The sequence below is a fragment of the Mobula hypostoma genome, chromosome 13 (assembly GCF_963921235.1).
Source record: "Mobula hypostoma chromosome 13, sMobHyp1.1, whole genome shotgun sequence".
Lineage (NCBI taxonomy): Eukaryota > Metazoa > Chordata > Chondrichthyes > Myliobatiformes > Myliobatidae > Mobula > Mobula hypostoma.
Window position 1 is genome coordinate 55372595 of NC_086109.1, and position 23647 is coordinate 55396241.

The 23647-nt window shown below is 44.2% G+C and overlaps 1 protein-coding gene across 1 annotated transcript in view; it reads right to left on the reverse strand.

The window, feature by feature from the left end:
• nedd4a (NEDD4 E3 ubiquitin protein ligase a) overlaps positions 1-23647 on the reverse strand; it is a 242825-nt gene that overhangs the window by 210140 nt on the left and 9038 nt on the right. The gene's annotated exons all lie outside the window — the stretch shown is intronic.

Genomic DNA, 23647 nt, shown 5'->3' on the forward strand with positions numbered 1-23647 from the left:
GCTTCTTCAGGGACTCCTTCAACTCTCGCCACAGCCTCTGCAGTTCTGACTCACGGTTCTTGGCCATCTCAATCTGGGACACAGTTACCCCACCGGCATCTTCCACCCTGACCTGAAAAGCAGCAGTTAAAGAATGTTCAGCCTCCGGTTGTTTCTTCCTGATGATGTCTTCCAGGTCAACTTTCAGTTTTTCCACTTCATTTAAACTGTCGATAGTCATCTTCAGGTTCCTTTCAAGCGTCCACCTCCCTTTTCCGAGATCTGTCCTCCATTTCTTCACCTCCTCGGGAGTGTAGTCAAACTCCCCTCCCTGGGCTCTCGGTTTTCTGTTGGCCTTAGTCAGAACACTTCGTTGATCTTCCCCAACTTGTAAGTCTTCCGATCTTTTCTGGATCGATGTCTTGAGTTTCTACAGATCCCTTCGAAGGTGGGTCATTGTTTCTTCTCGCTGGATTAATTCATCAGTACATGACCGCAGTGTCGGCTTGGAATTCCATTGCTCCTTCTCCACGTTGACGAGCGTGAATTCCAAGTCTGCAATGGTCGTCCCACAAGTGTGGCACTCAGTCTCCGGCTGGCATTTCTGAGCACTCAGTTCAGCGGTGCAAATCCCCTCTCTCCCCTGTGTCTCATTCCGATTGACGACCTGGGTTTCCATCCCCAGGTCCACCACCGTCTGTCCCAACACCAGGAAGTTCAACTGGTATGTCGGGTCATTTTTCTCACATTGCACCAAACTCCTCCGGCCAAAAACTCCTCCACATTTGACACTTCACTTCTGTCGCCCAGGCTCAGCCACTCGCCTCGCCTCATAGTCCCCCCAGGCGAGTCCAAGTTCTAGGCGGTCATCCACATACGCCGAAACTCCACACACCTTCACTTCCCCCATGGTCTTCCTCATGCCCCGCGGGAAGGATGCAGGGGCTCCGGATATGCCCTTGGGCATCTTTTCGGATCAGAAGAATCCTAGGGAACTAGTAACGGCCGTCTTCAGCTCAACAGCCGCACTCCTCGGGATCTGGCAACATCCACTCCTCAGATCCAGCACATTAAACCACGTTGCATAATCCACACACACGCTGCCTACATCTTCCATGGCGCCAGGGTCCAGTTGCCGCAACCTCTCTCTCACGGAGGTGTCTTCAGCAGTCAACTCCCCTCCCTCGTGGCAGTTCGGAGTGTCTACTAAGAGGGTCTCACCCTCAGCTACTTTCCCCAAGCCGTACCACCGCTGGGTCTCGTTTAAATTCGGTACCGGCTCAAGGCTGCTACACACAGCCTCAGAAGCAACTCGACACGCTGGGTGCCCAGAAAATGCCCCCATGAACTCCAGGGTCACTAACCAATCATAGTCTTCTGGATAACTACTGGCACTGGTACCCAAAGTCTCCGGTGCCCTTGCAGTTGTCAAGGATAAATGCTTCAGAAACCGGTTGTAAAACGAACTGTACAACAACTTGACCTGCGCCCCAGGGTCGAGGATCACTTTAGCATCGCTTCCCTGTATCCGTAACGACACCCTGGGCCGTGGTTCCTCTAAGCCTTCAGGAAAAGGATCTTTTCCTTTCGGAAGTTCATCGATACATTGCTGGGAACGTGCTTCCCCAGAGATCCCACGCTGTTCCCCCCACTGGACCTCCACTAAGTTTTCGGACACCTCTCTGATCAGCTGAACAACTGAAGGAGGGGCTGATCCCCTGAAATGATCCCCCTGGCACTGCAAGCAATTTAGCTGCCCTCCTAGCCAGAGAAGACACACTGAAAACTTTCCCCCCCTTTCAAATAACTGACAGCTGTCACTATGGTGTAAGTGAACCTGACAGCTCTAACACCGTCACCAGCCGTCTACTTAAACTTTCAACCAATCCCTGCCGCTCTCCCTCAACCGAGCACTGCCACTCATCTAACAACTGAGAGATCCGCTCCGCCCACGTCTCGCACGTCTCCGCCCCTCTTGGGGTGGACACTATCCCAAACACCAAGCAGAGCCTGCCAGAGCTAGAACATTTATTCGTGGACACTACCTCCACATCAGACCACTCTTTCCTCTCTCTCCCAACAGCATGGACAGCCCCGAGTTCCACCCCCAACTCGTCAATGCTAGTCTGAACTCGAACACCACGCTTTCGGCAATCACCAGCAAATAACCCACAGAGACACACATTACTGATTTAAACAGGGCCACCACACAGCATACCAGTAGATCCAATCCCGGACAAAAGCCTACACAATGTAGCCCCCCCCCCCCCCCCGGCCAGCCTCAGGATCGCTCGGCTAGCTGTCATCTAGGGAAACAGCCCTCGGCCCCACCAAACTGGGTAATACATTTGTGTGGATGCTGTGTGATGTACCCCACCCCGCCCAAATAGCAGACAATACACCAGATACGATTAAATGATTTACAGTTTATAGATATTACTGGAACCTTATAATTAATAGAGAATAAAATATAAAAGGAAAACAAAAGGTGCCACACTTATCAAAGTTCAATCTCTTCATGCAGAAGTATAAAAATAAAAGAGAAGAAGTATAACATAGCAAAGACATGTGGGAAGCCGGAGGATTGGGAAACTTTTAAAGAGCAACAGAAGGTAACTAAAAAAGCAATACGCGGAGAAAAAATGAGGCACGAAGGAAAACTAGTCAAGAATATAAAGGAGGATAGTAAAAGCTTCCTTAGGTATGTGAAAAGGAAAAAAATAGTTAAGAACAAAATTGGGCCCTTGAAGACAGAAGCGGGTGAATTTATTATGGGGAACAAGGAAATGGCAGACGAGTTGAACAGGTACTTTGGATCTGTCTTCACTAGGGAAGACATAAACAATCTCCCAGATGTAATAGTGGCCAAAGGACCTAGGGCAATGGATGAACTGAAGGAAATTTATATTAGGCAGGAAATGGTGTTGGACAGGCTATTGAGTCTGAAGACTGATAAGCCCCCAGGACCTGATGGTCTGCATCCCAAGGTACTTAAGGATGTGGCTTTAGAAATCATGGACGCATTGGTAATCATTTTCCAATGTTCTATAGATTCAGGATCAGTTCCTGTGGATTGGAGGGTGGCTGATGTTGTCCCTCTCTTCAAGAAGGGAGGAAGAGAGAAAACAGGGAATTGCAGACCGGTTAGCCTGACGTCGGTGGTTGGAAAGATGCTGGAGTCAATTATAAAAGATGAAATTATGACACATCTGGATAGTAGTAACAGGATTGGTCTGAGTCAGCATGGATTTACGAAGGGGAAATCGTGCTTGACTAATCTTCTGGAATTTTTTGAGGATGTAACTGTGAAAATGGACAACGGAGAGTCAGTGGATGTAGTGTACCTGGACTTTCAGAAAGCCTTTGATAAAGTCCCACATAGGAGATTAGTGAGTAAAATTAGGGCACATGGTATTGGGGGCAGAGTACTGACATGGATTGAAAATTGGCTGGCTGACAGGAAACAAAGAGTAGCGATTAACGGGTCCCTTTTGGAATGGCAGGCAGTGACCAGTGGGGTACCGCAGGGTTCAGTGCTGGGTCCGCAGCTGTTTACAATCTATATTAATAATTTAGATGCAGGAATTAAAATTAACACTAGCAAATTTGCCGATGACAGAAAGCTAGGTGGCAGTGTGAAATGTGAGGAGGATGTTATGAGAATGCAGGGTGACTTGGACAGGATGGGTGAGTGGGCAGATGCATGGCAGATGCAGTTTAATGTGGATAAATGTGAGGTTATCCACTTTGGTGGTAAGAACGGGAAGGCAGATTATTATCTAAATGGAGTCAAGTTAGGAAAAGGGGAAACACAATGAGATCTAGGTGTTCTTGTACATCAGTCACTGAAAGCAAGCATGTAAGTACAGCAGGCAGTGAAGAAAGTTAATGGCATGCTGGCCTTCATAACAAGGGGAATTGAGTATAAGAGCAAAGAGGTCCTTCTGCAGCTGTACAGGGCCCTGGTGAGACCACACCTGGAGTACTGTGTGCAGTTTTGGTCTCCAAATTTGAGGAAGGACAGTCTTGCTATTTAGAGAGTGCAGCGTAGGTTCACAAGGTTAATTCCCAGGACAGCGGGACTGTCATATGTCGAAAGATTGGAGCATCTGGGCTTGTATACTCTGGAATTTAGAAGGCTGAGAGGGGATCTTATTGAAACATTTAAGATTATTAAGGGATTGGACACACTGGAGGCAGGAAGCACGTTCCCACTGATGGGTGAGTCCAGAACCAGAGGCCACAGTTTAAGAATTAGGGGTAGGCCATTTAGAATGGAGTTGAGGAAAAACTTTTTCACCCAGAGAGTGGTGGATATACGGAATGCTCTGCCCCAGAAGGCTGTGGAGGCCAAGTCTCTGGATGCTTTCAAAAAAGAGATGGATAGAGCGCTTAAAGATAGCGGAATCAAAGGTTATGGGGATAAGGCAGGAACTGGATACTGATTGTGGATGATCAGCCATGATCACAGTGAATGGCGGTGCTGGCTCGAAGGGCCGAATGGCCTACCTCTGCACCTATTGTCTTTTGTCTATTGTCAAACAGTTGGAGCTCAGGACCCTTCTTCTTCACCCTGCAACCTCTCGGACCACCTCGACCGGCCGCCTGGGACCAACAACGGTGGTCGACCAGACGCTCCACAAGAGTCCGTCTCCGTCTCCTCTCCTCACCCTGGACCATGGACTCCTGCTCAGGGGTCCGACCCCAATAGCGGACTCACAGCAGCTGGTCCATCCTCTCTCTCCTGCCTTCTGCCCAAAACCCCGCACATACAATATCTTACAGACACACCAAAAGCATAACAACTATCCCAAATGGTTCATAACACCTTATCAGTAACGTGATCCAAACAAACTGCTAGCGGGAGGACTTACTCAGCAGTTAACATACAAAGAATCCCTTTCAATTATAACATAACAAAGAAGCCATTTTAATTAGACTACACAGTGACATAAAAAAAAAGAAACCCCTTACATAAGTATTTACCACCCCCACATAATCAACACTTCCTCAAGAAAGAAAACGTTTTTAGTGATGGTCAAAGCATGTTTTATTTTAACAGAGGTTCTATGCTCCCCCCTTGCACTGGATTAATCGATAGGAATCAGGAACTATATTTAAATCAGTCAAAAAAGTGCTATACCAATACAACTTTTCATTTCTATTCAAATATATGGAAGGGGAAATGTGGCTTTTGCCCCAATGGATACATTTATAAATAGGCAAACCAAGAATCAATATTAAATTTCTCCTGCACATAGCTCGTTTCAAATCTTTTTATTATTATTATATTATTCAAAAATAACACGAGTACTTCGAAGTAAGCAACACTTACAATGTCTCAAGGGAAAAAAAGCATTATTTTAAGGATTGAAAAATTTTTAGTGATAATAAAAAAAGCCCTACTAAGCAGAAAAAGTGGGGGGGGAACCCCATTAGGTGTACAACCCAGAGCCATGCGTCATACAAAAAGGTTCTAAACATCAAACAGCCAGCAAGAGAAAAAATACCAAAAATTTACAATTAGATCATGGAGGAAATCTATCGATTAACTCAAATGATAATAACGAGCAAATGAACCCCATCTTTTCTCAAAATCAAATAAAGGTTCAAAGGTTCAACTTCTAATTTTCTCCAAACTAAGACATAGCATCACTTGAGAGAACCATTGTGACAAAGTGGGAGCTGATGTGTCCTTCCACTTCAACAAAATGGCCCTCCTAGCTATCAATGTAACAAATGCAATAACATGTTGGTCAGGCACAGAAATACCACGGATATTTTGAGGAATTATTCCAAAGAGCACAGTTAATTTGTTAGGTTGTAAATTAACTTGAAGTGCTTTAGAAATTGTCGAAAAAACTGACTTCCAGAACTGTTCTAGTATAGAACAAGACCAAAACATGTGAGTCAGTGTAGCTGTCTCAGTTTTACATCTATCACAATAACTATCAACATTAGGAAATATTTTAGACAGTCTCTCCTTCGTCAAATGGTAACAATGTACAATTTTAAATTGAATCAGTGAATGACTAGCACAGATTGAAGATGAGTTAACCAGCTTCAGAATCTGTGTCCAATCCTCCGTCATAAAAGTCAAAGTGAGTTCCTTTTCCCAATTTTGTTTAATCGTAAATAAAGGACACTTATCCCATTGTAATAATAAATTATAAATTCTTCCAATAGAACCCTTCATCGAAGGGTTTGTACTCATAATAGTATCCAACAGGTCAGCCTCCAATATATAAGGAAAATTACTTAAATATTTTTGTAAGAAATGTCTAACTTGAAGCTATTGTAAAAAGAGTGAGTATGAGAGAGAATATTTATCAACTAATTGTTCAAAAGACATCAATCTATCTTCTTTAAATTTTACCAGCATTTTTATATTTATTTCAGAATACCCCTTTTATTGACTAAGAAGTTTTTTGATTGGATTAATTCTATTATTTTATCTTTTATTTGGAATAATAAAAGACCAGGAACTAGTAAATGTCACTTACAAAAGTTGAAAAAGGATGGAGGTCTTGCTTTGCCTAATTTAAGAATGTATTACTGGGCTGTTAATGTGTGATACATGTCCTTTTGGTTATATTGGATTGATAAGAACGATTGGCCAATTTGGGTAGACCTGGAATTGAAAGCTTTGAAACAGTTTTATTTAACCTCATTATTGGGAGTTGCTTTACCTATACAACAAGCTAAAGTTAATAATTTAAACCTATATCCTGTGATTAAGCATTCTTTACAAATTTGGCTCCAGTTCCGCAATTTTTTTAATCTTATAAAATTTAAACTTTGTAGTTTAATTTATCGAAATTACCCTTTTTAAGCCTTCTTTGAGTGATCCAATTTTTTTACTTTGGAAAAATAAAGGTATTAATTCTTCTTTGGATTTATTTAAAGAAGATAGGTTGATGTCTTCTGCATATAACTTCATTCAATTATAATGTTTTGATTTGGAGAAAACTGTAACAATGGAAAATTAAACAACCATTACCATCGAAGTACAACTAAGTAGTTTTTCTTCATAAACATTAGCATTAATAAACGGTTTTCATCATGACTGGTTTATTTCTGTGCTATTTTACCAACAGATGCACTCATTTACTGCAATCATCCACTTAACCAATTATAGGCAAATTATTTACAAACTTGATTTCATCCTTAAACAGCTGCACAATTTCAGCTTTGTAGTGGAGAGATCACAGGGGGATGTAGACAGAGGCAGCTCTCATCCGAATCTGATATCATTGTCAGAACCTGATTCTTTTTCCAGTGTTTCCCAGTCACATCAGCTGATTTGTACCTACTGGCTTTATGTCAACTCAAAACATTCAACATTGGAATCTAAATTTTGCTTCTTACATGAATTTTAGTTTCCATACAAATTTCCTGGCAATCTTCATTGTTTATTGTGGCAACTGATGCCACACTAAAATCTGGACAACAATTGACATGAGCACATCAATAACGCTACACATCCCATTCAAATACCATTCACTTTATTGAGTTCAGTTAAATTTAATGCATTAGTCAACCTCCTACAGCTTTGCAAATGGAGGACTGTTGTCAAGTTTTAGCTGGACGTTGGTTTCAGGATGTGCTTTATCTCACATTTTGTCAGAGTTTAATGTTTGAAAGGGATTTGCCTTTTACTGGTGGTTCAGAAGAGAACTTGTGGGGCCCTCTTCAGAGATCAGCACACTCCTGACTTTTAACACCCAAGTGTTGTGGTGCAGAAGTCTTGAACACACTGGAGGTTACACACCAGGACATCCAGCCTTTCTCTCTGTCCAGAGGGACAGGTGAATGATGCCAAGCTAAGGGGTTGGATTCACTTTATGTCTGGGATCTCAGTTATAAGGCCTGACCCCATTTAACTGGTTTGATAAGGTAAATGAATTGTGATTACACTTTACATAGAGCAGTACAGTGTAGCCCTTTGGCCCACAATGTTGTGCTAACCTATGTGAACCTGTTCTATGATCAATCTAACGCCTCCCTCCTACACAGTTCCTGAAATCAATCCCTGATAACGAAGACCAGCACACCATACACCAACCTTTTCAATTTGCATAGCAACTTTGAAGGATCCATGCAGTGGATCTCAAGCCCAAAATTCCTGCTAATAACCTTGTACTCTGCCTTCAAGTTCAATCTTCCAAAATGTATCACTTCACTCTGGATTGAACTCCATCTGCCACTTCAGCTGCCAGCTCTACATCCTGTCTATGTCACATTGTAACCACCAACAAGCTGCTACAAAACCTCCAACTTTCCTGTCATATTGCAGCGTACTAACACACCACTACACTTCCTTATCCAAGTCATTTATAAAAAATCACAAAGATACAGGGTTGCAGAACTCACCTCTGAAGAGCACTGTTAGTCACAACCTCTAGCCAGAACATGCCCCACCTACAACCAGTCTCTCTGCCTTCTGTGGGCAAGTCAATTCTAATCCACACAGCCCGTTTTCCATGAATCCCATGCCTCCTGACTTTCTGGATGAGCCTTCTGTTCGGAACCTTGTTAAATGCCCTAATACATTCCACATACACCACATTCACTGCTCTACTTTCATCAATTTGTTTTGTCACTTCCTCAAAAAACTCAGTCAGGCTCACGAGCTACAACCTGCCCCTCACAAAACTATTACGACTGTCCCTAACAAGACCGTTTCTCCAAATGGTCGTAACTCTCCAGTAGTTTGCCCACCACTGATGTAAAGCTCACTGGTCTGTAATTCCCAGGATTATTTCTATTAACTTTCTTGAACAACAGAACAACATTTGCCAATCCTCCATCCTCTGGCACTACTCTTGTGGCCAGGGAAGATGCAAGGGTTATTGTCCATGCCCCAGCAATCGCTTCTCTCGCTTCCCACAGTAACCAGAAGTATATGCCATCTGGTCCCAGGGACTTGTCTATCTTAAAGTGTTTCAGAAGCTCCAACACTGAATCAGAATCAGAATTACCTTTACTCTCATTGGCATGTCGTGAAATTTGTTGTTTTGCTGCAGCAGTACACTGCACTACATAATAATAAAAACTATAAATTACAATAAAAGAATATTTTAAATAAACTAAAAAGAGAGCAAAGAAAGAAAAATAATATACTGAGGCACTGTACATAAGTTCATTGTCCATTCAGAAATCAGATGGTGGTGGGGAAGAAGTTGTTCCCAAAACATTAGTGTGTATTCAGGTTCCTGTAACTCCTCCTTGATGGTAGCAATTAGAAGAGAGCATGCTGAGGGTTCTTAATGATGGATGCTACCTTCTTGAGACATTGCTTTTTGATGCTGGGGAGGTTAGTGCCCATGATGGAGCTGGCTGAGTTAACAACTGTCTGTAGCTTTTTTCAATCCTGTGCAATGGCCCCTCCACACCACACAGTTAGAATTCTCTCCACAGTACATCTGTGGAAATCTGCGCAAGTCTTTGGTGCCATAACAAATCTCCTTATGAAATATGGCCACTGTCGTGCCTTCTTTGTTATTGCATCAATATGTTGGCTCTCCACAGATGTTGAAACTTCAGGAACCTGAAACTGCTCACCGTTTTCAGTGCTGATCACTCGAGGAGGACTGGTGTGCGTTCCCTTGACTTCCCCTTTGCAAAATCCTTAGGCACACTAGATTTTTTAATGTGGTTCAGATGGAATGGCCTCCACAGATCTCAACATCATCGAGACTTTCTGGGATTAGCTAGAGACAGAAGTAGCAAGACAGCCAAAGTCTTCAAAAGAACTGTGGAAAAATCTCCAAGATGCTTGGAACAGCCTACCAGAGATTTTCTTATAAAACTGCACGACAGTATACCTAAGAGAATTTATGTAGTTTTAAATGCAAAGGGTGGTCACACCAAATATTGATTGATTTCATTTTTTTACTGTTTACTATCCTTTATAGTAAGTTTTCTGATATTTAGAAATGTTTCATTATTTTTGAAAGCATCATTTTACAGAATTTTTTAACATGTGCCCAAGAACTTTTGCGCAGTACTGTATCTCATTCCTATACACCTCCTTGTCAGCATCAGAAAATCTGCCAACAGTGGTTGAATCATCAGCAAATTTATAGATGGTATTTGAGCTGTGCCTAGCCAGAGGACTGTGGGTGTAGAAAGAGTGCAGCAGTGGGTTAAGCATGTATTCTTGAGGGGCACCAGTAGTAATTTCAGCAAGGTGTTATTTCCGATCTGCACTGACTATGGGCTCCTGATAAGGAAGTCAAGGATCCAGTTGCCAAAGCAGGTACACTGCTTCTCCCTTAACCTCAACATGCTCCAGCACATTAGCCCGTTGTACACTCACCCACAACCAAAGTCCTTCTCCCTGATGAACACTGATGAAGGGCCTCAGCCAGAAATGTCCTACCCTTTATTCCTTTCCATAAATGTTGCCTGAACTGCTGAGTTCCTCTAGCATTTTGTATGTGTTAATCCACACTTTTCTATGTATTTCCCCAAGACCATCTATTCCCAATTTACATTCCCAAGTTCCTGCCTAATGCCATCATAATTAGCCCCACAATTAATTACTTTGCCATATCATCTGCTCCGATTCTTGACCCCTGATATGTTATAGGACAGGGAGTTATGGTCACAATCTCTGAAATGCTCTCCCATAGACAGATCTGTCATCTGCCCAGGTTTATTACCCAGTACAAATTCCAGTATGGCCTCTCCTCGAGTCAGCTTGTCCACATATTGGGAATCCTTCCTGGATACACCTGACAAATTCTGCCCTGTCAAAATGTTTTGCACCAAGAATTTCAACCATTGTTATATATTGGTACTAATCAGATGAGTACCAATTAGATGAGTATTAGATGAGTACAGGTGTCCTCCGCTTTTCAAACGTTCGCTTTACGAAACCTCACTGTTACGAAAGACCTACATTAGTTCCCTGTTTTCGCTAACAGAAGGTGTTTTCACTGTTACGAAAAAAATCAGCGCGCGCCCTAAGCAGCCGCTCTCCCCGGATGCAGAACGGCATTCTCGCCGGCATTGCTTAAACACGTGTCTGTGAGCAGCCGTTAGCAAGATGAGTTCTAAGGTGTCGGAAAAGCCTGAAAGAGCTCGTAAGGGTGTTACACTTAGCGTAAAACTAGACATAATTAAGTGTTTTGATCGTGGTGAACGAAGTAAGGACAACGTGAGTTTGGCTTGTGGAAACTGACGAAGATGATGTTGAAGAGGTGTTGGCATCCCATGACCAAGAACTGATAGATGAAGAGCTGATGCAATTGGAAGAGGAAAGGATAACAATTGAAACCAAATGCAGTAGCGAACTGAACGTGAAGCAACTACGTAAGATTTTTCGCTGCAATGATAAAGTACGACTTTAATTTTAAAAGGGTACGTTGGTTTAGGGGATATTTGCAAGATGGTTTGAGTGCTTACAAAGAACTGTATGATAGAAAAATGCGCGAGGCTCAGCAGTCAAGCAAGCCTTCCACATCAGACGATGGACCTCCACCTTCGACATCGAGGTGGGCAGTCATAGGAGAAGATGAGCTGCCTGCTTTAATGGAAACAGACGACGATGAGATGACACCCCAGTGTCCCACCACACCAACCCCCAGGCCGTGGACAGATACTGATTCGCGGAGAATGCAGCGGTAGCCGGATGCAATCGGCAATCGCCTCTGATCTGGGCTGACATTTACGTGCCGGGCGGCACCTAATTAATTAGCTTGTTTATTTCGGCTTTTTCCTTAAAGATGTGCTGTGTGCCTCCCGGCTACCGCTGCACGCCTCGCGGACCGGTATCGGGTCGTTGCCCGGAGGGTGGGGGCCACTGCACCACCCAAACTCCGACGACTCAGTCTAAGACACCATCATCAGTGTGCTCAGAAAGCTGTCTTCCCGATTCCCATAAGTGATACTACACTGTACATACATTATTTCTACTTTATATAGGCTGTGTATTTTTATGTGTTATTTGGTATGATTTGGCAGCTTCATAGCTTAAAGGTTACTGGAGAGAGTGTTTTTGCCAACAGCGCTTGCATGAGATTTTCTGCCGAGAGCGCTTGTGCCGTGTTTTTGCCAATGGCGCTTGTGTGAGATTTTCGCTACGGAGAACAGTGCAGGCAATGATTGTGGAAAAGTATTTCTACTTTATTTACACTGTGTATTTATCATATCATTCCTGCTTTTACTATATGTTACTGTTATTTTAGGTTTTATGTGTTATTTGGCATGATTTGGTAGGTTACTTTTGGGTCTGTGAATGCTCACAAAATTTTCCCATATAAGTAAATGATAATTGTTTCTTCGCTTTACGACATTCCGGCTTACGAACTGTTTCATAGGAACGCTCTACCTTCGGATGGCAGGGGAAACCTGTTATTAGATGAGTTGGAAGAATGAAATCTTCCAACATGAGTTTAGCAAGTAGGTAGCCATTTAAAGAGTAGAACCTCGAAGTTGTTCTGATGAGTACAGGATAGAGTCATAGAAAAGTACAGGCCCTTTAGCCCATCTAATCCATGTCAAGCCATTTAAACTGCCTACTCCCATCTACCTTCACTGGGACCATAGCCCTCCATAACACTACTATCCATGTACCTATCCAAACTCCTCTCAAACATTGAAATTAAGTTCACATGCACCACCTGTGCTGGCAGCTTATTCCACACTCTCGCAACACTCTAAGTGAAGAAGTTTCCCCTCATGCTCCCCTTAAACTTTTCACCTTTCACCCTTAACCCATGACCTCTAATTGTAGTCCCAACAAATCTCAGTAGAAAAAGCCTGCTTGCATTTATCCTATCTATACCACTCACAATTTTGTATAACTCTATCCTCTCAATCGTCTCTGTTCCAAGGAATAAGGTCTTAATCTAGATAGATAGATAGACAGACAGATAGATGGATAGATAGATATACTTTATTGATCCCGAGAGAAATTGGGTTTCGTTACAGCCGCACCAACCACGAATAGAGCATAAATATAGCAATACAAAAACCACAAACAATCAAACAACAAATGCAAACTATGCCAGATGGAAAATAAGTCCAGGACCAGTCTATTGGCTCAGGGTGTCTGACCCTCCACGGGAGGAGCTGCAAGTTCAATGGCCACAGGCAGTGCCGCCCAGTGTTGTGTCTTGGTGGAATATAGCCGAAGTCCAACAGTAAAAGTTCAATATCTAGTCTACAAACACGTTCCTCGATCGTAATATGACCCGGATTGCACCATCTGTTGTTAACCAGAACGGTAAGTACCCAACTCCTCAGTGCACTTACCGTTCTCAGTGCACTTCCGGTCAGCCCGAACGGTCTGGAAGCCGTCCATGGAAAAGTTTTGATCAGGTATGTCCTCATGCAGCCCCGTTCCAGTAAAACACATAACACTGCACTCCCAAAATGTTCTTTGACGCCTGGCTAGCGCCATGAACTCGTCCATTTTATTATCCACCGAACTCCTCTTCTCCATAAGTCTCTGTTGTCTCGATCCGGTCCTCTTTCCTCGACTTTGTGATCCCCCTCTGCATCCTCTGTGTGTTTTCCTCCAGATTTCAGCAGGGGTGTCCACCGCTCTGCTCGCTAAACCGGCCGGCATAAGCGCAAGCAGCTGGTCCCTGGAATAAACAATGCAACCATGCTTCTGTCCCGCTAATGAGACGTGTCGGAATGTAACTATTTCCAGCGCTAAAAACCCAAATAAAACTCTCTCTACCAGCATGTTAGAGAGGGTGCAGCTTCGACATGTTACCATGATAAAAAAAAATACAAAAAATAATGTAAGTTAGAAAGTAAGAAGAAAAAAGTAAGAATACTGATCGGAACGGCTGTAACAGACTGCATGCACGACGGGCGCATGCACACTTGTCTATTCCTCATAACTCAGATCCTCTAGGCTCAGTAATGTTCTTGTAATTTTTCTCTGTACTCTTCCAATCTTTCCTGTTGGTAGGTAATCAAAACTGCACATAATACTCCAAATGAAGCCTCACCAAAGTCTTATACAACTTCAGCATAACATCCCATCTCCTGCAGTCAGTACATTGATTTATGGCCAATGTGCCAAAAGCTTTCTTTACCCATGATACCACTTTCAATTAATTATGGACCCTTCGGGTGGATTCAGGCCGAAACGTTGACTGTACTTTCTTTCCACAGATGCTGCCTGACCTGCTGAGCTCCTCCAGCATTTTGTGTGTGTTGCTAAGAACTCATGACCATCACATTCCTGTGAGGATGAAAGCTGAGCGTAACAAGAAACGATTTCCAGTAAGGATGCCAGCACGTTTGGTCACAGCGGCCTCTCTAGATCCAACCAATTGTTTAATTGTTCATCCTTTATGTCTTTCATATGATCACAAGACACTGCTGGATATCCAGAACACCAAGTACTGTGAGTCTACCTCACCAGTGAGTTGCTGGATAGTGATGGAGCTTTGCAGCATGGGTTTGTTGAGTACTGTGTCATCACCTACTTCAGCCTCCTGGGAAGAAGGCAACCGAGACGGTGTGCAGTCGAACAGACGCTGCCAGTGATGTTGTACTTGTCATTGCAAGACCCTGTTGGGCATTGGTAATGTAGAATACTGCAAGGCTAGTTCACTGGTGAGACCAACGGCGAGGGAGCTGCATGGTCTCGACTGTTGCTCGGATCAAGCCCTCATGTCCCGCCATCTTCTATAGCAGGCACCCGGGGAGGAGATACCAATGGCAGTGTGGGAGGGAACAGAGACACGGTGGGCTCGCAGGAATCCATGCTGTGTTGTGGGTTGGCCCCTCCCGTCTGTGTTTGCTCAGTGAAAGACAAGACGGAGTGCGCTCGTTTGTGGAGCACGAGCGTGTGATGAGGAACAGCTGCATACTTGTTCTCGCAGAAACCTAGCTCCTGGATGACATCCCATGCACCATCAATCGTCAGGCCATGCCGCTCAGGGACCTGGGCTAATATTATCATTTATGTTTTATGGCTATATAGATACATTTGTAGATACTTTATTCATCACAAAGAAAATTAACAGTGCTACAATAGCATTACACATGCACAGATATACAAACACCAGAATAGAAGTAAGGAAGAATAAAAAATAAGTTACCTCAAACAGTCTAACAGGAGGGATTATCACTTCCCTGGCTATAGGTTGACTCATTATAAAGCCTAATGGCCGAGGATAAGAATGACCTCATATAGCACTCTTTAGAGCAGCGCAGTTGTCTTAGTCTATGACTGAAAGTGTTCCTCTGTTCAGCCAAGGTGGCATACAGAGGGTGAGAAACACTGTCCAGAGTTACCAGGATTTTCTGTAGGGCCCTTTGATCTAGCACAGCCTCCAGTGTGTCCAGTTTGACTCCTATAATGGAACCAGCCTTTCTAATCAGTTTATTGAGCTTGTTGGCATCACCCATACTGATGCCATTGGCCCAGCACACCACTGCATAAAAGATTGTACTGGCGACAACAGACTGGTAGAACATGTGATGGAGAGGCCTGCATACTCCAAAGGACCTCAGTCTCCTCAGGAAGTAGAGGTGACTCTGGCCCTTCTCGTACACAGACTCTGAGTTGGTGCTCCACTCAAGTCTGTCATTCAGGTGCACCCCCAGGTACTTGTAGGTCCTCACCATCAACAATAACAGTATGTTCTCTATCTTGCACTTTGGCCCCGAAGGAACACTGATTTGTTTAGCTGTAACATTAACATTGAACTTGAACCACAGGGAACCCTGAATGCTAAACCATTCAACAGCTGGATAATGAGCAAAGGAGAAGAATACAAGACAATAGACAATAGACAATAGGTGCAGAAGTAGGCCATTCGGCCCTTTGAGCCAGCACCGCCATTCACTGTGATCATGGCTGATCACCCACTATCGGTATCCAGTTCCTGCCCTTTCCCCATTTCCAAGACCATAAAATATAGGAGCAGAATTAGGGTACCAGTCTGCTCTGCCATTCAGTCACGGCTGATTTATTATCCCTTTCAACCCCATTCTCCGCCTTCTCCTCAATAACCTTTGAAGCCCTAAAGGCTGATTTGTACTTCTGCATCAACTTGACGCCGTACGTACAAACCCTACGCAGATCCCTACGCTGTAGCCTGACGTGCAGCTCTCCCAAAATGTAACTATGCGTCATCGCAACGCAGACTGCAATGACTGTAATTGGCCCGCTTGGTAGCATCGTATTTCATCCTCCGCTGCAATAGCTTCCCATTGGGCAACTGAAGGGCAGGGGAGGAACTCTGGCTGCAATGCTTTCCATAAAGCTTTACAGACCTCCGAAATTATGGAGGACACATTTCTCTTTTACAAAAAAAGACGCTCGCTTCTCGTTTACCCCGAGGAAGACTACCATGACCATGAAGCCTTGCACGGGCAGGTGACGTGCGCGAATTGTCATCCCCACCAGACACACCATCGCACAAGTATAAATGCTCACAATGCGCTTAGGTCACTTGCGTAGATTACAGCGTCGAGTTAACGCACAAGTATAAATCAGCCTTTACTAATCAACCTCCACTTTAAATATACGCAATGACTTGACTTTGACAGCCGTCAGTGGCAATAAATTCCAGAGGTTCACCACCCTCTGGATAAAGAAATTCTTCCTCATCTCTTGTCCAAAGGGGCGTCCCTCTATTCTGAGGTTCTGCCCACTGATCCTAGACTTCCCCACTACAGGAAACATCCTCTCGACACCCACTCTGTCTCGGCCTTTCGATATTCGATAGGTTTCAATGAGATCGTCCTCATTCTTCTAAATTCCAGTGAGTACAGGCCCAGAGCCATCAAATGCTCCTCATATGTTAACCTTTCCATTCCTAGAATTGTTCTCATGAACCTCCTCTGGACCATCTCCAATGCAAGCACATCTTTTCTCAGAAAAGGGGCTCAAAACTGCTCACAATACATCAAGTGCCATCTGACCAATGCCTTATAAAGTCTCTGAATTACATCCTTGCTATTAGAGTGTCTTGAAAAAGTATTCAGCCCCCACAACTGTTTTAACATTTTACAGTCTCATTTTCTAAACTTAAAACATATTGAAATAGGATTTTTGAGCTAATCTACAAAGCATTGTGCATCATGTCAAATCAAAAAAAATTCTAAAACCTGTCAACAATTTACTCAAAATTAAAAACCTAAATTGTGAGGCTGAAAAAGTATTCATCCCCTTTGTAATTACTGTACTAGCTTTCCTCAGGTGCAATAATGTATGTTACCTTACCAACTCGCCCTGTTTTCTATGAATTCATAATTATGGTATGGTATCCTCTCTCTGCAAGGTGCAACAGTACGGTAGATTTTCAACAGACCAAACCAAAGTGTAGACAGAGGACCACTCAGGATAAGTCAGGGAAATGATAATAGAGAAGCATAAAACCTGGGAAGGGTATAAAACCATCTCAAAGACACTGAACATACCTCGGAGATCGCAGTCCATTGTGAAAAAGTGTAAAAAATATGAAACCACTGCCGAGGTCAGGTCACCCCTCTAAACTTAGTCTCCACAGAAGAATGGCACTTGTAACAGAAGGTATGTGATGACATCAGTCACTCTGGGTGAGCTGCCGAAGTCAGTGGCTGCAACTGGAGATGAAGTTCATGGCTCCACAATCTCTAAGGCCTTGCACAAAATTGGTATTTATGGAAGAGTGGCAAGGACGAAGCCCTGGCTAAACAAAACATATCGTGGCTATCCCTCAAGGTTGAGGATGATGGTCTTCGTTCTGAAGAAGTGGCCCACAGAGCGAAGACGCCTGTGCATGTATTTGTTTAACATGTACTTGATGTTGCACTCCACGAAGCACACGATACTTCACAAATCAACCATCTGATTCCAATGGCGTGGAAACCACGACGATTGGAGCTGATGGATTTGTCGCAGCCTTCATCCGCCTTCACAGCCGTTGAGTTCGAAGTAACTTCGTCCGCCTCTTCCACTGTTGAGGTCTTGGTTGGATTGTTCTTTGTCAGGAACCTCACCCTCGACCTTACCGCCATGGGTGACCCTACCAGGAGCATAGCTCCAGACGGCATTGCTCTCGGAATCACAGGTCACGACTGATGGGAAGACGAATGCTGCTAAATACACAGAGATCCTGGATAAAAACCTGCTTGCCTCTGCCAGAAAGCTTAAACTGGGGAGGAAGTTCATCTTTCAGCAGGACAACAACCCAAAGCACATTGTCAGAGCAACCATAGGGAGCTTCAAACGAAGAAAGTTGATGTCCTTGAGTGGACCAGTCCGAGCCCTGACCTTAACCCGATCGAACAACTCTGGCAAGACCTCAAAATTGCTCTCCATTGACACTCCCCAGCTACCCTGGCACAGCTTGAGCAATTTTGCAAGGAGGAATGGGCAAATCTTACTCCATCACATTATCCAAAACTAATGAAGACTTATCCAAAAAGATTACCGGCTATAATAGCTGCAAGAGCTGGTTCAACTGAGTACTGAACAAAGAGGAATGTATACTTTTGAACTGTTGACATCGCTCAGAGAACACAGAAACATAGAAAATCTAAGGCACATTACAGGCCCTTCGGCCCACAACATTGTGCCGACCATGTAACCTACTCTAGAAACTGTCTAGAATTTCCCTACTGTATATCCCACTATCTTTCTAAACTCCATGTACCTATCTAAGAGTCTCTTAAAATACCCTATTGTATCGGCCTCCACCACCGCCATTGGCAGTGCATTTCATATACCCACCACTCAGTTTTTTGAATGTTTAGATTATCCTGCTTTACATTTTTCTTTTTTTTTTGAGGGGGGGTCTACAGTGATTAAAAGAGCATGTGATTCACAAATACAAATTCTCAGTTGTATTGATCAAAATCCCTGGCTGCAATACTCCCTTATGTGAACAAAGGGTTGGGGGCTGAATACTTCTTCAAGTACTGTATATTCTAGCCCTCATAAAATGAATTCTAACACTGTATTTGCTTTTCTTGCCACTGACTCAATCTGCAGATTACCCTTTAGGGAATCCTGCACAAGGGCACCCAAGTTCAAAGTTCAAAGTACATTTATTTTTAAAGAATGCATACATTATACAACCTTGTGATGAACATTCTTATAGGTCGCCACAGAACAAAGAAACCCAAAAGAATCTATTAAAAAAAGACCGACAAACACGCAATGTGCAGAGGAAAAGATAAAAAGATTTTTAAAATGCAGAAGATAAAAGTATGCAAATAACATTCAGAACAAAAGTGAGTACACAGACACGACACCCAGAGCCAGATGGAGCAGGCCTCAGCGCAGAGCCCTCAGACAGAGAGCCTGGAGCAGGCCTCAGCGCAGAACCCTCAAACACAGAGCCTGGAACAGGCCTCAGCGCAGAACCCTCAAACACAGAGCCTGGAGCAGGCCTCAGCGCAGAACCGAGTAAACGTCACAGAGCCCTCAGACACAGAGCCTGGAGCAGACCACAGCACAGAGCCTGGAACAGGCCTCAGTGCAGAGCCCTCAGACACAGAGCCTGGAACAGGCATCAGCACAGAACCCTCAGACACAGAGCCTGGAACAGGCCTCAGCGCAGAACCCTCAGACACAGAGCCTGGAGCAGGCCTCAGCACAGAACCCTCAAACACAGAGCCTGGAGCAGGCCTCAGCGCAGAACGGAGTAAACGTCACAGAGCCCTCAGACACAGAGCCTGGAGCAGACCACAGCACAGAGCCTGGAACAGGCCTCAGCGCAGAACCCTCAAACACAGAGCCTGGAGCAGGCCTCAGCGCAGAACCGAGTAAACGTCACAGAGCCCTCAGACACAGAGCCTGGAGCAGACCACAGCACAGAGCCTGGAACAGGCCTCAGTGCAGAGCCCTCAGACACAGAGCCTGGAGCAGACCACAGCACAGAGCCTGGAACAGGCCTCAGTGCAGAGCCCTCAGACACAGAGGCTGGAGCAGGCCTCAGCGCAGAGCCCTCAGGCACAGAGCCTGGAACAGGCATCAGCACAGAACCCTCAGACACAGAGCCTGGAGCAGGCATCAGCGCAGAACCCTCAGACACAGAGCCTGGAGCAGGCATCAGCGCAGAACCCTCAGACACAGAGCCTGGAGCAGGCCTCAGCGCAGAACCGAGTAAACGTCACAGAGCCCTCAGACACAGAGCCTGGAGCAGACCACAGCACAGAGCCTGGAACAGGCCTCAGTGCAGAGCCCTCAGACACAGAGCCTGGAGCAGGCCTCAGCACAGAACCCTCAGACACAGAGCCTGGAGCAGACCACAGCACAGAGCCTGGAACAGGCCTCAGTGCAGAGCCCTCAGACACAGAGCCTGGAACAAGCATCAGCGCAGAACCCTCAGACACAGAGCCTGGAACAGGCCTCAGCGCAGAACCCTCAGACACAGAGCCTGGAGCAGGCCTCAGTGCAGAGCATGTCGTAGGTCGAGGTTCGTCGTTTGCTGTGGCTGATGTGGAAGGCTTGCTTGACTGCTTAGCCTCACGCATTTCTCTATCATACAGTTCTTTGTAAGCACTCAAACCATCCTGCAAATATGCCCTAAAGCTACGTACCTTTCAAAATTAAAGTCGTACTTTATCATTGCAGCAAAAATCTCACGCAGTTGCTTTACATTCAGTTCCTGGAGGACTTCACTTTTGGTCCGTTCGCTACTGCATTCGGTTTCGATTGTTATCCTTTCCTCTTCCAATTACATCAGCTCTTCATCTATCAGTTCTTGGTCATGGGATGCCAAAACCTCTTCAACATCATCTTCGTCAACTTCCACAAGCCACACTCACTTTGTCCTTACTTCATTCACCATGATCGAAACACTTAATTATGTCTAGTTTTACGCTAAGTGTAACACCCTTACAAGCTCTTTTAGGCTTTTCCAATACCTTAGAATTCATCTTGCAAACGGCTGCTCACAGGCACGTGTTTAAGCAATGCCGGCTAGAATGCAGTTCTGTGGGAGGAGCTTGGCTGCTCAGGGCACGCTCTGCCTTTTATCGCGCACTGCCTTTTTTCATAACAGTGAAAACACCTTCTGTTAGCGAAAACAGGGAACTAATGTAGGTCCTCCATAACAGTGAGGTTTCGTAAAGCAAACATTCGAAAAGCGGAGGACACCTATACAAGTTTTCAAAAATAAGAAGGCACTCAATACCTTTGCTAACTTACGGGTGGATAAAATCCTTGGGATGGCATTTATGAGAGGCGAAAGAATGCAGTGGTTCTGACTGAGGCTTTGAAATCTTCACTGGCCATAAATGAGATACCAGATATTAAGAAAACGGTAAATGTGGTCCCCCGTTTAAAGAATGGCAGTAGAGAAAAGCTTGGTAATTATTGACTTGTGAGCCCCATATCTGCAATGGGGAAGTTATTGGAAACAATTCTGGAGGGACAGGCCTAATAATTTGGAAAGGCAGGGAATGATCAAAGACAGTCAGCATTGCGAACTGTTTCCAGTAGGAGACAGTGGGTGATGGAGGTGGGTTGTTTGGGTAATTGACGTTCCTCAGGGATCAGTGCTGAGATTCTCACTGTTTGTAATAAACGCGAACGACGTGTATGTAGGAAGCACAATCAGTAAGTTCACAGATGATACAAAGATTGATCAAGTTCTTGAGTGTGAAGGGTAGTCTTGGTCTATAATGTGATATCAATGTGTTGAAGTGGACTGAAAAGTAGTAGATGAAGTTTAATCCAGATAAATGTGAGGTGATGCATCTTGAGAGTACTAACAAAGCTACAACATACACCATGGATGGTAAGTTCCTGCCACGTTATAAAAACATTGTTCAGACCTACGCTGGAGTACTGCATGCAGTTCGAGTCAGCACATGATAGGAAAGATATGATAGTGCAGGGGAGGGTGCAGAAGAGATTCACCAGGATGGAGCTGTTCAGTTATGAGGAGAGACTGGATCTGTTTTCACTTAAGTTGAAAAGGTTAAGGGTTCACATGACTGAGCCATATAAAATTATGGGGGTATAAATCAAATACACCACAGCAAACCTTTCCCCTTATCAGAGGTGAATAAAACTGGAAGACTTGTGCCAAAGGCAATAGATGTGGGGGTATTGGTTAGGGATTCTTTTCACCCAGATAGTGGCAAATACCTGTCGGAGAGAGTAGTGGAAGCAAAGTCACTGACAACATTTTAGAAGTGCCGAGACGAGCACAGAAATCACTTTGGAATAGTATGCTAAGGACGAAGTGCTGGAATGTAGGATAAATACAAATGATGGCCATGGGTTGGTATAGAAATGATGGGCCAAATGACCTCTTCCCGTGACCTATGACTCTTATATTTTACAATAGAGGAAAGAGGAAATTCACCAAACAGATCTGCCTAAGGTGTCACAATTCTATGAAATCCTGGTTCAAACACAAAACTATTTCATGGCATCTTCTGGTTTCTTTGAGCTCCGTCACAGGAATTTGCTGCAACTTTTTTTTTATTATAAGCACCCCCAGGGCATCAAATGGTACAGATGCAATACACACACCCAGAGAATCAGACAGCAGCACTAAAGATGTTGGCATCTCATGGAAACGCTGTTAGCAAGCTCCTGGAAAGCTAGCTGCAACTTGCACCAAATTTCTTGGTGTTCACCTGGCGGAGAATCTCACCTGGTCCCTCAACACCAGCTCCATAGCCAAGAAAGCCCAGCAGCATCTCTACTTTCTGCAAAGGCTGAAAAAAAGTCCATCTTCCACCCCCCATCCTCACCACATTCTACAGAGGATGTATCGAGAGTATCCTGAGTGGCTGCATTACAGCTTGGTTCGGAAATTGCACCCTGTCGGATCGCAAGACCCTGCAGCGGATAGTGAGGTCAGCTAAAGGGATCATCGGCGTCTCTCTTCCCGCCATTACAGACATTTACACCACACACTACATCCGCAAAGCTAACAGCATTGTGAAGGACTCCACGCACCCCTCATACAAACTCTTCTCCCTCCTACCATCTGGCAAAAGGTACTGAAGTATTCAGGCTCTAACGACCAGGCTATGTAACAGTTTCTTCCCCCACGCCATCAGACTCCTCAATACCCAGAGTCTAGTCTGACACCAACCTACCTACCTACACACACACACACTCAACTGAACACCACTCCACTCCCTTTGCAATTTTTGCTCATTTGTTTCTCAATTCCTGTTAAAACATTGTTTACATTTACATCAATTATATTGTAATTTGTTCTTTACTGTGCCTATTGTCTTGTTTATTAATTATTGTACTGTCTTGCACTGTTTTGTGCACTTTATGTAGTCCCATGTAGGCCCAAAGTCTAATATAGTTTTGTGTTGTTTCAGGTAGCACCATGGTCCTGGAGGAATGTTGTTTCATTTTTACTGTGTTATGGTTGAAATGACAATAAAAGCGACTTGCCTTGACTTGCAGTCCAATAAAGGTCAAACTGAGTGACTTGCTTGTCTTTCATAAACACAGATGTAATAGGAAGAGTTAAGAAGGTGGAAGTAATCCCTTCAGCCTGCTCTATCAGTACAAGCAGGGCGTGTTCCGTAATGTTGTTTACCAAAAGTTCACTTTCCCTGTCAACCCACTTTCTTGATCCCTTTAATGTCCAAAATTCTATAAAAGTTCACAGAACAAAAAAAATTGAGAAAGAAATGTACTGATTAATTTATATAATCCCTTGGAACTTTTTAAAATGTGTTTAGCCAAACCCATTTCTAGTTGGAATATTTAATA